Here is a 14,520-nt window from a genome sequence, read left to right as displayed (position 1 = left end):
ACAAAAGGAGGCCACTGTTCCTACATCCCAACAGTCTTTATGGCCCAAATTTCGTTTTCATGAGTTCCTTTTTCTGGAATCACAGGCTCATGTATAGACAGGCTCCATAATGGCATTAGTACAGGACATCAGTCTTGATGAATAAGATCCTTTGAGGAGAGAAATGAGGTACCTAATTCAGAAAGAGTGATGATTAGCTTTAAATTAGGACTGTTTCAGTTATCATAAAAAACTGGGCCATTTCCATAAGGCCTGAAATGTGTCCAAAAGTACACACTATATGATACAAGGTGTCATCCATGGCTCTGCAACCAGCCATGTTTGTATTGTAGCTAACTGCTCTAACCATTGATAAAACCAGCTGACTGAGTTAAATGTGCCTTAAGGGAGGTATTCCCAAACTTGTCTGTGTATTGGAATCACCCAAGAAGCTTGAAAAATTAGAAAATTAGATACTTAAACAATATACCTCCAGAGATTATTTAGTTGGTTTGGGGCTATGGTCTGTGCTTTGGAACTGTTAAAAGAATGCCAGGAGATTCTAACATGCAGATGAGCTTGGGAGCTATTGACTTAAGGAAAGAGAACCTTTCTACAACAAGAGGCTAAGAAGAACCCATCAGCAGAAAATGAGAAACCACTTCCCAAGATAGTTCCAAGGAACCAATAAGATCCACTTTGCCCATCTGCTAGTACATACAATTGGGGCTTATGAACCCAAGGAGCTCTTGCTTAGCAGGAGATGTGGTGGCTGAGGCCATCTGCTGTGTAGACTTGCATATACTGACTTGAGGTTTGTTGGCACCGTATTCTCAGCATGACATGCTCACACCCCACCCTGTCTGCTGTCAAAATCTTACTTGTTAAAGGCACTATCTAAAGGCCGTTTTCTCTGTCAATCTTCCTTTGCAAATAGTACTTCTACTGCTTTCCAAAAAAACTTGCTTAAATATTTATTACAGCACTAGTTGAATTTCCTTTTGTATCATAACTCGTTAAACTGGAATCTTCTTCCTGACTGTAAGGAGAACCTCTTATTCATCTTTATATTATCAAAGAATCTAGCATTTTACTTTGTACACAGTAAGGGTTTGATAAATGCTTATTGAATGGATGCTGAGATTATAACTATGAACATAACAGGCTCTCTCCCTGCTCGCATGGAGCTATGAGCTGAGAGTTTAAGGGTAACTTATAGTGATCCTTAACTCCGAACTAAATAACATTGTCATAAAAATTTCAAGGTAGAAGGCACATTTATGGATATGCCTCCATCTCTTGGTTCCCAGTCAAATGATGATCATAAAACCCTCCCTGTCATAAACAACTCAACCACAGCTGCAAAGCACATGGGAGCTCTCAGGATACAGAACAACTGTGATCCTGCTGAGAGAAGAATAGGGCTGAGACCAGAGGGAAACATCTGGCCCCTTGCAGAGAGAGGCCAGCCATGCAAATATGGGACACTCTAATCCAGACTGGGTCCAGATCCAAGGAGTCCCAGCCAAAGAGGTGGACGTCAGCCCCAGACCTCAGAAAGGCCTGTTCAAGTCCCTTTGAGGGAGGAAAAATACTCGACCAGAGCCCAGCCCTCAAGAGCAGGCCACTGTCACTTGGATTCTCTTGAACCCACGTGTGTTGAGCTGGCTACCACCTACGTGTATTCAGGTGTAGAGCTGGAGGCTGCAACCCAATCACACACAAGCCAAGCAATCTATTTTCAGATCACACTTACTCTTGGGGAAGAGGCTCTAAATATACCGTCCAGTGACTGCTGGAGGCAGACGATCACTGCTAGCAGCTGAGCAGGGCGGGGCAGACAGGGACATTAGGAAGCTCACCATTAACCTTGGCACAGCCCAAAGGCCCCACCACTTGTAGAGCTATATTTACAGAAGGGCAAGTGTCTGTTATATTTGACTGGGTTTTCATTTAGGAGCACCTAGGTATAGGTTCAGAGAAGGCAATTGCACCCCACTCCAGTACTCTTGCCTGGAAAATCCCATGGATGGAGGAGCCTGGTAGGCTGCACTCCATGGGGTCGCTAAGATTCGGACACGACTGCGCAACTTCACTTTCCCTTTTCACTTTCACGCACTGGAGAAGGAAATGGCAACCCACTCCAGTATTCTTGCCTGGAGAATCCTAGGAATGGGGGAGCCTGGTGGGCTGCCGTCTATGGGGTCGCACAGAATTGGACACAACTGAAGCGACTTAGCAGCAGCAGCAGCAGCAGCAGGCATAGGTTTGGTATGGCAGTAAAAATCTCTGTTTTGCCCCCTCCAAGATCCACTGAGCAAAACGTGTAAGATGCAGCAAAGGAGGTTTTAGGTGAAACTGACCCTGTTTTGTTCAGGCATTCATATCATAGGAGGGTCTTACAATTATATAAGCAGTAGTAATGAAATTTCCCATGGGTATAACACCTGATACTCTACAATGTGCTTTTATAGCATATTTAAAAACAAGCACAAAATATTATTAAAAGCAAAATCCAAGGGAACTGCAGTCAGAAAGAATGCTGGATATTAAAACATGAGAATGCATCTTGCTGTAATGATTTTCTCCCTAGTGGGGAAGGCTTTCAGAGTTAGTGGTCAGCTGAGAAGTAGTCCTCTTCCTGCCAAAAGCCAAACACACTATAACCACCTTTATTTCCAGGCAGCTGTTCCCAAAAGGCCAGAAAGAATTTAGTTTCAGAAGAAATTGTATAAGAACTGCATTAACCACCAGCATTCAGGTAACTGTTCAGTAGCAAAAATGAATAGAAACAGCTAAAGACAAAAGATGATTGATTGGGGTTGGGAGCAGGGAGGGTACTGGGTTGTGGCACAAGGAAGGTCTTAAAGTCAGAGTATTTAGCAATATCAGACAAAGTTTGAGTAATTGCTGTATTTAGTGTATCATGTTAGCCTTATGGGCTTCCCTGGTGGCTCAGATGGTAAAGAATCTGCCTGCAATGTGGAAGACCTGGGTTCAATCCCTGAGTTGGGAAGATCCCCTGGAGGAGGGCATGGCAACCCACTTCAGTATTCTTGCCTGGAGAATCCCCATGAGCAGAAGAGCCTGGCAAGCTACAGTTCATGGGGTCGCAAAGAGTCAGACATGACTGAGCAACTAAGTACACACACACACATTAGCCTTATAGGAGACAGTAGTGCGAGTTTTGCTAGTATCAACCACGGAACTCCCAGAAGAGAAGAAGCTGTAGCAGGTTGCTCAGAGGGTCCAGGCACATCTGCATCAGATTCATATGGGGTGGCAGGGAGGCAGCCTATTGAATACAAAGACTTCTGAGCCCCGCTTGGACTCTCTGAATTAGAATCTTTGGGACCTGGACATGTGTCTCTCTTTTTTTAAAAAAAATACATTTTCATCTATCTATGTATTTATTTATTCTCTTTTTGGCTATGCAGCATGCAGGATCCTAGTTTCCTGACCAGGGATTGAACCCATGCCTCCTGCAGTGGAAGCAGAGTCTTATCTGTTGGACTGCTAGGGAGGACCTGGACATGTGTCTCTTTAACAAGATTCACAAGTGAGTCCTATGAGCAGTGAAATTTGAGGATCACAGCCTTACAGAATGGTGTCGAAGAAGGGCAAATCTTGACTGGGTATGTGTGCCACCTTTTAGCATTAGAGATTATTCATGCACCCTTCCTGGTTACTTCATAGGCCAGCATGATTGCCTTTTCACAAACTAACTGATTTCCTAAAGACACAGTTTTTAAGTAGTGGAATCAAACTCGAGAACCAATTCTTTTGATTCTAAATTCTGTGCATTTTCCCCTATGCTTCACTTCACCTTTGGGATGCAACTCTTGAACTGTCCCACCTTCTGTTCCTGGCAAGCAGGAAGCCCAGCCTGTGGTCAGAGAAAGGTTCTGAAAAATAGGTTGCGTGTGGGGGTGAGGTGGGAGTCAGGTGGTGCTGCCCTGCAGCTACAGGTCTTGGAAAGACTTGGTTGGGAGAGATAAGCCCAAGAGACAAGAAATATTTTGAAGCATTTATTATACATAGAGCAATCCCAAAAGATCTCCAGTTAAAGAGATTGACTTAGAGGAACTGCAGGGTTGGCAGGGACTGGGGACAGATAGAGAAGCAGTTTGCTGATGCAATGGCACGGAAAGTAGAAGGCTATGCTGGCTGCCTATGACTTCGTCCATGAGCAGCTGTTAAGGATGCAACACTATTTCTGAAGTCACCCAAACATCAATGACTCTCAAGGTGGAATTTCAGCACTATCAGCAGCCTGGGGCACAGATATTTAGGGACTGGAGCCTTTCTGACGCCAAGTCAAGACCTATGTGTGAGCTGCTATCGACCCCTCCCCCTTTGGCCTGGGGTGATGCACTGGGTCTATCTAGCCCTTTGCTGGCCTCCGCCAGCCAAGACTGGAAGGATTGTGAAATCAGAGACGGAGAAGGCAGCTGCAGCAGAGAGGACTTCCCCTTGACAACCTGGCAGGTAAAAATAACTCCCAAGGACTTCAGGCCACAAAAAGCAAAATCAAAAAGGGAGGAAACTCAATAAATCCAACAAGTAGTTCTTGAACATCCATTATTTCCCCAGCTGTTTGAAGGCCAGTGATATACCCTCTCAATACTTCAGGGAGGGATCCGTCATGCCTGGCAATTAAGAAAAGCAATCATGATGAGTGCTAAAAATGAATCACCCTTTTCCCATTGGAGGGTGGGCAGAAGACTGCTTTAAAACTTCCATTTATTGATCAGTTTGCCAGGGTAGACCAGGAAGACACTGTGAGTGAGGTGGAAAGGAAGCTGACACCTTCCCCCACCCCCCGTCCATCCATCCTGTGCTCTCCTGGCAGATTAATCATCCTAATGCACAGTGCCAAGGTGACTCCTCAGATCGAACACTCCAAACAGCTCCACTTTGCCCACAAAGGTATCTACACTGAGTCTCATCCCACCTCCCCAGCACCTCCAGCCTCCTCTTGCCTGAGCACATTCCAGACTCTGGAAATACACACCGTGTACTCTTTCCTCAAACACACCTTGCACGCTCCTTTGCTCCCAGACTTTTGCTTAGGCTGCTTCACTCTCTGGGATAACATTGTCTCTACTACCTAACCCCTTTAGCTGAATTCTAGCTTATCCTAAATGCTGCCTCTTGCTGATCCTCCCCAGCTCATGCTCTCTCCCCCTCTTCTGTGTGGCTATCTGTAGCTCTTTCTCTCTCTCCCTGCCCTTGAAACTTTCACCTCCCACCCCCACCTCCCAGCCTTTTGGACTTCTCGGTCCTGATCCATAACCAGCTCAGTCATGTGACCTTTGAATCTTCTCAGTGTGAAGCATTCCTACCAACTGATATCATGGAACTTGCTGCTACTAAAAACCCATCCCTCCTGCCCTTTGCTTTCACCTTTTTAATTCACGCTGTCTCCTGAGCCTCCACCACAGACTCGGCCTAATTTTGATGAGACCAGGATCTCACTTTTCTTTCGGGGCAGAGATGGGGCAGAGGCAAGGCATATCATCCCACCTCTTTGGATCAAATTCTTTTCCTTAGGAAGTTTTCCACGTTGCAACCCCCAGCCCTTCCACCCAGCCAAGTCAGAGCCTCATTTCTATGCTCTTATTGTGCACCCGTTCTTCCTCTCCAGCACATATCACGATTACTATTAAATAATTGCATAAATGTTTGTTTAACACCTGCTCTCTTCACAGACAGAAGCTCCAAGAGGGCAAGGCCCACATCTGTTTTTGTTTTTTCACCAGTGAACTCCGGGACAAAGTTAGTAGACAAAAAATAGCTGGTGAATGGATGAATGGCATTTATTACAAGCTATGCTGGATGACAACACATCGCATCCCCTCTTCACTGTCTAAGAATATGGAGATGGAGGACACTCTTTGTCCTTCCCCAACACTTCCACCAGTGCCTTGTTCATAGTATGTGCCAAAAAAAGAAAAAGAAAGGAAAAGGAAGGAAAGGGATAAAGATGGGAGGGGAAAGGAAGGAATGGAAGGGAAGGGAGGGGAGGGGAGGAAAGGAGAGGAGAGGAGAGGAAGCAAGTGATGGTGGGTCAGTAACATCACATTTGAATCAAAAGCAAACACATTAGTCAAAAAATCAACATATAATTGCTAAGCATCCTTTCTGCAAAAAGACTTAGAATATTTGTCTATCTGCTGATCCCCTAGAAGAGAAGCAGTTGTAGAGACAGCAAAGAATCAGCTTTTGACTCCTCACTTTGCCCCTGAGAGTCTGTACAAATTGCAACAGTCAAGACTGCTCTGAAATGTCAGTTTCCAGTACCTTCAGCCTTTAAAAGACTTCCCAGGTGGCTCAGTGGTAAAGAATCTGCCTGCCAATGCAGGAGATGTGAGTTCAGTCCCTGGGTTGGGAAGATCCCCTGGAGAAAGAAATGGCAACCACTCCTGTATTCTTGCCTGGGAAATCCCATGGACAGAGGAGCCTGGAAGGCTACAGTCCATGGGGTTGCAAAGAGTCAGACATGATCTAGCAACTGAGCATCCACGCACAGCCTTTAAAAATGAACACAAAATTCTTAGCTCACAGAGATATTGTGAGGATTCAAAGAAAGGATGTGTTTGAAAGCCTTTTGTAAAATGTGACATGTGATAACATGTATAATTATTATAAGTGCATGATGAAAAGGAAAAGGCAACGAAATGAGACTTGGCTGGGAGCATCTCTAGATAGCAGAGTACAAGCCAGGAGTAGGGCGTGAGGTCTGAGCTCTCTGGGCCCCTCTGTCCTGCCCCCTGACAAACCTTTAAGCCTCCTGAGACACAGGTCCATCATCTTGTCAAATGGGCTCCAAGGCGCCCGGCTTCCAGGGAGGAGCAGGCTTACTAATAAAGACATTGTTTTAATAATGTGAGGTACTGGGTGCTATGGTAACGGGCATTACATGATCTGGAGAAGTGGAATAGCTTTTGATAAGAATAGGGAGCCTGCAGTTGCGAACCAGGGTGCGGGGGGATGCACACAGTATGGGGGTGGAGGTAAATGCAAATGTAGATAGACACAGAGTAGGCACCAAAGGGAAGGAACAAACTGTATTGGGGTTCCTGCCTCTCAGGCAGCTTCTTCTGTCTGGGCCCTGCTAGCTGAAGAGTATCTTGAGCATCTCCAGATTTTCTGCTGATATTGCAGTTTAGGATCTCCCCATGTACCTAAGCTGGTAGCCCCGACATTTTTAAAAAAGATATAAATACATGCATAAGTGCAGATAAAATCAGACTTTTGGTGATTTTACTAAAAAATTAGAAACATGAGTTTTTTGTTTTGGGTTGTTTTTAATTCACCAACAGAAGGCTTTAAGAAGTTTTCTTATATCTCTGTTTGGCATGACCTCTTGGTTGTTGATGTTCTCCATGAGTCCTAGCAACTTGGGGGGCTAGAAAGCTTGTACATTGTTAATAGATCAATTGCAATGCTGAAGTCCAAATCATTAAACTTAATTACCCTGTCAACTGAGGACTCTGCACAGCATGGAAGGCTGCCAGTGCAATGGAAAGCATATTAGATGGGCAAGGAAGGAGATTCATGCCTAATGAGTCGTCTATGCTGCAGGCGATGGACAGGACACTTTATCTGCACTAGCTTTTGCCAGGGAGTCTGATATCTCGGGTTCTGGGCCCAGCTTGGCACTAGCCAGTTGTGAGATCACTGGGTTTTCTCAAAGAGAAGAACATCTGCTCACAGACACTTTTATGATCTCCTTATTAAAAGAGCTTCCTCTTCCGGTGGTCTCTAAATGTCTGCTATTTAACCTTTGCTTTCTCTTTACCTCTTGCTAGTGCCTCACTTATAACTGAGATCCTGAGACAGTTATGATGGTGAAGAGAGCTTAGTCCCTTCTTGATTTTATCTCATCTTATGGCTGAAATATTAGCTGCCTCAATGGCAAACTGAGTGTTGCTATTTTTGTGTTTACATAGATGTTTGTATTGTTGCCAGGACTAAAGGAGATGGGTAGGAGGAAGAGGAGAGATTTAGATTGGGAAACTGAAAGAGCTCCCTGGCTACTAGGATGTAGGATGTGGGATCCACAGGAATGGTACCAGGGTCCTAGTACCATGGCTGGCTAAGAACATTCTTTTCTATGAATTTTTAAGAAAAACTAGACTTCCCGTCCTGCAGTAGTATAAGATCAAATGTGCCTGCAGGAAAAAGAAGGAACTGCCTACTGGTTTCTTTAAAGATTTTATATGAATTTAAAAGAGCTTTGGATTTTTAGAAAAATATTCTTTAGCCTGAAATAGAGCACAATGTGAACAATGATTAACTTTGGATCATGGAATTTTGAGATGACTTCTATTTTCTTCCACAAACCTATTAACCTTGCCTATTACCTATTATATTAACAATGAGAAAAATAATTAAAATATTTTAACATTTTGAGCAAAACTATTCTTCAGTCTTCAGAATTGCTTGCTTTTGCCATTGGTATGTAACAAATCACAGCCTCTTTCCTCCTTACATTTGATTTCATAAGGCAAATAGCTATGGAACAACAGAACAAATAAACAAAAGGAGCCTGAAAGCCTTACCTTCCTAAAAAGGCCACAAGGTTGGAGACAAAAAGCAACATTTTATGAGCATCCCCTTGGCACAGCCTCTCAGGGTCGCCTCACCTGAATTATATTAGACTATCTCATCCCATTAATGAATCAATCTCTTCAGTTGCCCCTCCCCCCTCTCTCTTCCACTCTCCCCCATCCATGATTATTTAATTACCATCTGTTTTTCATGTCCCTCAAAAGTCAACTAAAAGATACACCAGCAAGTTTCATGGACGATTAAAAACCCATCTCATTCCTCTTCTGTCCTGCTGATTTTCCATATGCCTTCATAAGGTGTGTGTCTTATGAAATCAGAAGACCTAGGTTCAAATTCTAACTTTGCTATATGATCTTAGAAAATACACTTACTCTATCTGAGTCTTCCTGTTCTTATCTATGAAAGGTAAACGATAGTTGTGAAAATGAGAGAGTCATGAAAAGATGAGAGAACATATGAAAGCACATGGCACAGTAATCATTGCATAGCAGGTACTCAGTAAAAATAAGGAAGCCTTGTTCTTATCTTGAGAGGACCATTCAACTCTAAATCCAGTACCTGGGGTTACCCAGCAGGCCCGCTGGATTTTTTTCATCTTTTCCAAGTATTAATAGAAGTTTCAGCAGCTTAATCCCCAAGAGACCAGGCTGACAGAGACAGTTTACACAAGTCATAGCTATCAACAGTCTGCTGTTACGTGCACCTGTGATCAGTCTCAGCAACAGTACTGGGGGCTAAGCATTGAGCCAGTTCTGCCTGCCATGGAACAGCAGAATGGCTCTCTTTTTTAAATTTTTTATTTTTATACAATTTTAAAAGGTTATTTTCCATTTACAATTACTACAAAATATTGGCTATATTCCTCGTGTTGTACAATACATCCTTGAGCCCCTCTTATACCTCACAGCTTGTGCCTCTCACTCCCCTACCTCTGTATTCCTCCTCCCCTGCCCACTGGTAACCACTCATTGGTTCTCTATATCTGTGTATCTGCTTCTTTTATGTTATATTCACTAGTTCATTGAATTTTTTAGGTTACTCATATAAGCAATATCATAAAGTGTTTACCTTGCTCTGTCTGACTTATTTCATTAACATAGTGTGCTCCAAGTCCATCCTTGTTGCTGCAAATGGCAAAATTCTGTTTCTTTTTTATGGCTGAGTAGTATTCCTTTGTATGTATGTACCACATCTTCTTCATTCATCTGTTGATGGACACTTAGGTTGTTTTAGAGTGGTTCTTCTTAGAAAGTCTTTGTATATTACAATAGATTTGATAAACTTGGTTTGATCATCTACCATGTTCCACTATTGGGAAAGAGAAGAGAAAGAAGCATAAAAAGAAACTGACCCTGCTCTTGTAGAGTTCACAGTCTAATGATGTGGAAATATGTATTACACTGCATTCCTTTAGCTGCTGTCCTCTCTTACCCATCACAGCCAGTCTCCAAGGGGTTGTCTAAGCATCCTTCCTCCACTCCCACTCTTGTCTATCTACTCTCCTTCACTTGCTTCTCAATCCACATAGTCTGGCCACCCCTCTAATAAGATCACTCTTTCTAAGGTCATCAAAAATCTCTGTTTCAAGTTCGAATTAACATGTCTCAGCTGTTTCTTGGAGAGCAGGACAGCACTCTATATGCTGACCTTTCTCCTCCCTTCTTGAAGCAGGCTCTTTGGGACTCCATGGCACCATTTTCTCCAGATTCAAGTATTCAGAAGACTACTGGACAACTACACTTGGATATCTCACAACCATCTTACACCTGACATAACCCAACTAAACTCATGATCTTCTCTCCAAATCTGCCTCTCTTCCAGGGTCTTCCTTCCCACACAGCATCTCTATGTACCACTTTTCTCATGCCAGAAGTCCAACAGTCATCCACGACTGCTTCCCTCCTTGCTCCTTATCGCTCTTTCACCATCTGATCCTGTCAGTTTTTCTCCTCATCTCTGATGTGCCCATGGTGGTCTACCATCTCCTTCTGCCTGGACCACTACAAAAATGTCCTTACTTCTTCCCCTGTTTCCACTGTTAACCCCTCTATTCCATTAGCCACACAACAGCCAGGATGTTTTTAACATGAGTCTGATCATGTTACTACCATGCTTGAACTCAGTCAGTGATTCATCATTGCACTGAAAAATAACCTCTTACTATAACTTGATCTTCAAGGTCCCATGACCAGGCCTCTGGCTACTTCTTTACCCTAAAATAATGGACTGCTGCCCTTGATCACTGTGTGTGTCATAGATATCCAGTTCTCCTTTCAATGCTTAAAATATGCCATATCTGTTCCTGCTCCCAGGGCCTTTAAACATGCTGTTTCCTCTGCTTGGAAGGCCCTTATATCCACTCTGCCTGGCTAAAACTCCAATCCACATTTCAGAGCCCAGTATGGATGTTACCTCCTCAAAAAAGTCTTCCCTAAAACTTTTCCAACCTAAATTAGATCTCCCAGCTATGCTCCTTCATAAAGCCCTGTTATTCTCATCAAATATTATAAAAAATATATATTTACTTATCTCGTTATGTTAATTGTTTTCTGTTTAAGAAAGAAGCCTGATAAGAAAACAGGATCGTACATTCACCAAGGAAATTCATGCTGGCTTCAGAAATTAATCCATTTACTCTTTCATTCAAAAAATATGAGTAAACTTCCAAGGATCACTGCTGCTGCCACTGCTGCTAAGTCGCTTCAGTCATGTCTGACTATGTGCGACCCCATAGACGGCAGCCCACCAGCTCCCCCGTCCCTGGGATTCTCCAGGCAAGAACACTGGAGTGGGTTGCCATTTCCTTCTCCAACCAAGGATCACTAGGTATTTGAAAAAATCAGCATCACAAAAGAATCTTGATAAATTAAAAACTCCAAAGGAAACAAAATAGAAACTTTTAAAACAATTCTAACTAGTATGTTTAGAGAGACTCAGGAAGATATTATTCATCAAGCAAAAACAGTTCCCCTATAAAAATAAAACCTTCGCAGAGCAAGAAATAGTTATTGGAAATTAAAGACAATTGCTAAAGAGAAAAGGTCAATAGAGTAGGTGAAAGACAAATTCAAATAAATCCTCTAGACCATAGATTTAAAAAAACAAAGAGATGGAAGATATCAGAGAAAAATCAAGGGACTTCGTCACTCAGTACAGTAAGAAAACCATCCATTTGGTGAGAACTCCAGAAAATGAATACAGAGAAAATAGAAGGGAAAAAATAGTAAAAGAAAGAAAAGAGGACAAATGCCTGGAACTTACAAAAACCACAAACTAGATCCATCACCCAAATATGTCCCAGTTAAAATTTAGAAATTCCAAGGACAAAAGAGATCCTAAATAGGTTAGGAAAAAATAAAATTGGCTATCTATAGAACAACGTGTAACAGCTTGTCACCACTAAAATTGTGTACTAGAGGTTAAAGCAGAGAGAAAAATCATCTTAAACCTAGAACTCTAGCCAAACAAATTAGGGACTAGGGGTGGGGGTGGTGGGACAAAGACTGAGAAAGCTGGCATCCAGTGCACCTTTCTGTAACAATCATTGGAAAGCATACTTCGGCCAGGCAGAACAGAAATCTAAGAGTGGTGAACGTGGGACCCAGAGAGAGTGGACATAAAATGTAAAATGAAATGAAATCCTAGAGTGACAGTTCTTCAGAGGATCTAGAAAGTAATGAAGCACATTAGAAATGAAAGACAGAGCTTTGGAAATACCTTAAAGAATCAAGAAACTGTCCTGTAACAAGTCACAGGAATTAGAAGCTGGATGATCTTATTGAGAAGGTAAAAGAATATCACTGAACAACAAGAAAAGTAATTAGAAATACCAGAAAAAATAAAATTAGCCAAGAGCTGTCTAAGAAAGTCACAATCCAAATATACAAAAATGAAACTGTCATGATTCTGAGCATGGATAGAATGTATGAAAACAAGAACTTCCCTGGTGGCCCAGTGACTGGGACTCTGGGCTCCCAATGCAGGGAGGCTCGGTTTGATCCCTGATCGGGGAACTAGACCTCACAAGCTGCAACTAAGTGCAAAAAGATCCCACATGCTGCAACTAAGACCTGGCACACTCAAATGTGTATGTGTGCTTAGTTGCTCAGCTAGTGTCCAACTCTTTGTGACTCCATGGACTGTAGCACACCAGGCTCCTCTGTTTACGAGATTCTCCAGGAAAGAATACTGGAGTGGGTAGCCACTCCCTTCTCTAGGGATCTTCCAGACCCAGGGATCAAACCCTGGTCTCATGCATCGCAGGTGGATCCTTAAAAAAATAAATCAACTTTTTAAAAAAGAATGTATGAAAACAGAATGCATCTGACTGATTCTGGGATCAGTCACTTTTGAATGGAGGAGTTTCAATAACATAGTGTTAAAAAGATGAACTGAGGCACATTAAATTTTTGAAGAGTTTATTTGAGCAAATATAAATTTGAATCAGGCAGAGATAAACTGAGAATGGTAGGGGGTGCAGGGCTGACGGGAACTATGGGAAAGGCTTTTATAGGGCAGACACAGAAGGAAGGAAAGGATTTGACTGGCTAAGGCTTGAATGGTTGACTTATTTGGGAAAGGCTAGTTAACTGTGATTGTTGTCCTTGAGTGTCACTTTCTCAGATACAAGCGCACTTACAGGGGTTGACTCTGGCTTAATTTCGGTTTGTTTAGTAGGCTGCCAAAGCATTAGGGTCACCTCAGTCTAATGCCTCTTTGTTCAGTTACTTCAACAATAGATAGAATTGCATCTTTTCTATGGATCCAATCACAAATACCTGACTCTGAAGAAAATAATACTTGCATAATCATCATGGAATGAGCTTCCCAGGTGGCTTAGTGGTAAAGAATCTGCCTGCCAATGCAGGAGATGTAAGAGATGCGGTTCTATCTGTGGGTTGGGAAGATCCCCTAGAGAAGGAAATGGCAACTCGATCCAGTATTCTTGCCTGAAAAATTCCATGGACTGTGGAGCCTGGTGGGCTCCACAGTCCATAGAGTCGCGAGGAGTCAGACACAACCGAGCACCCATGCAAATTATCATGGAAATATTAGTTGATTTTAATTTATGAAATCAACATATAAACAAAACACAGAAGCCCTAATGGTAGTTACAGAACAATGTAAATATTTCATGTCAGCAATGTAAAAATGATAAAACACAGAAGTTAGAATGTGGTGGGCACTGAAGTCCTTATTTTACAGTTTAGAATCAGGAAATATTGTCTGAAATTGAGATATACTGAATCATAATCTTTTAAAAACAATAACTTAAATTTATTATTTCAAATTACGTAAGTAAAAAACAACAAAAAAGCAAAATTTGGAAGAGAGATACAGTTACTACAAATGAGATGTGTTTTTCCTGTATCATAGTGAAAAATCAGTAAATATTATTTCAAGTTGAAAAAGAAAACAAGAAAAAAAGCATTTAAAGTTTGGAAATAGTCACAAGAAGAACTCGAAACAAGTAATTAAGTGTAGGCATAAGTGAGGGAGGGGGAAGGAACACTTTCACTCTCATTTTCAGTTGTTCTATATTGCTCGAGTGTTTATTTCTCTGCATGTATGTTAGTGGGTGAAGAACATGCAAAACTAAACAAACAGGACTTCTGGGGTAAGAAATTTGACACAGAGCTCTGGGGGAAGGCATATTGAATAGAGCAGTCTTATGAGTAATGAGCCACCTATGGAGCACCTTAAGGCTCCTCCCAGTGTGAGAACCCCTCCAGCTGTGCCCTTCTTACATCTGAAATACAAACGTCTTGCAAATCTGGCATTGCAAGAGAATAAGGCCTAATGATTTTAGCCAGCCACAGATAAAGAGGAACCAATCCTGAAAAGTGGCTCTAAGCTGAAGACTCTAAAGCAATGGCAGGCTGGGTGTAGGCTATATGATTTAGTGGTTACAATGTTGTAAAGTGATTATCCTCCAATGAAAAACATGTCCTATGATAAAAAAGA

General features: G+C 42.3%; 1 long non-coding RNA gene across 1 annotated transcript in view; it reads left to right on the top strand.

The window, feature by feature from the left end:
- LOC145506516 (uncharacterized) overlaps positions 1–5,824 on the top strand; it is a 28,517-nt gene extending 22,693 nt beyond the window's left edge. Inside the window, exons 2-5 of the long non-coding RNA XR_014053990.1 lie at positions 2,662–2,740; positions 3,417–3,614; positions 4,734–4,908; positions 5,691–5,824. This is a non-coding gene — a long non-coding RNA (uncharacterized LOC145506516). The remainder of the gene's footprint in view (positions 1–2,661; positions 2,741–3,416; positions 3,615–4,733; positions 4,909–5,690) is intronic.
- Positions 5,825–14,520: the final 8,696 nt, after the last annotated feature.

This window comes from Giraffa tippelskirchi, chromosome 5 (assembly GCF_054371585.1).
Source record: "Giraffa tippelskirchi isolate mGirTip1 chromosome 5, T2T-mGirTip1v1.2.pri, whole genome shotgun sequence".
Taxonomy (NCBI): Eukaryota; Metazoa; Chordata; class Mammalia; order Artiodactyla; family Giraffidae; genus Giraffa; species Giraffa tippelskirchi.
Note: the sequence above shows the minus strand (reverse complement) of the source record. Positions and strands in the feature narration are given on the sequence as shown.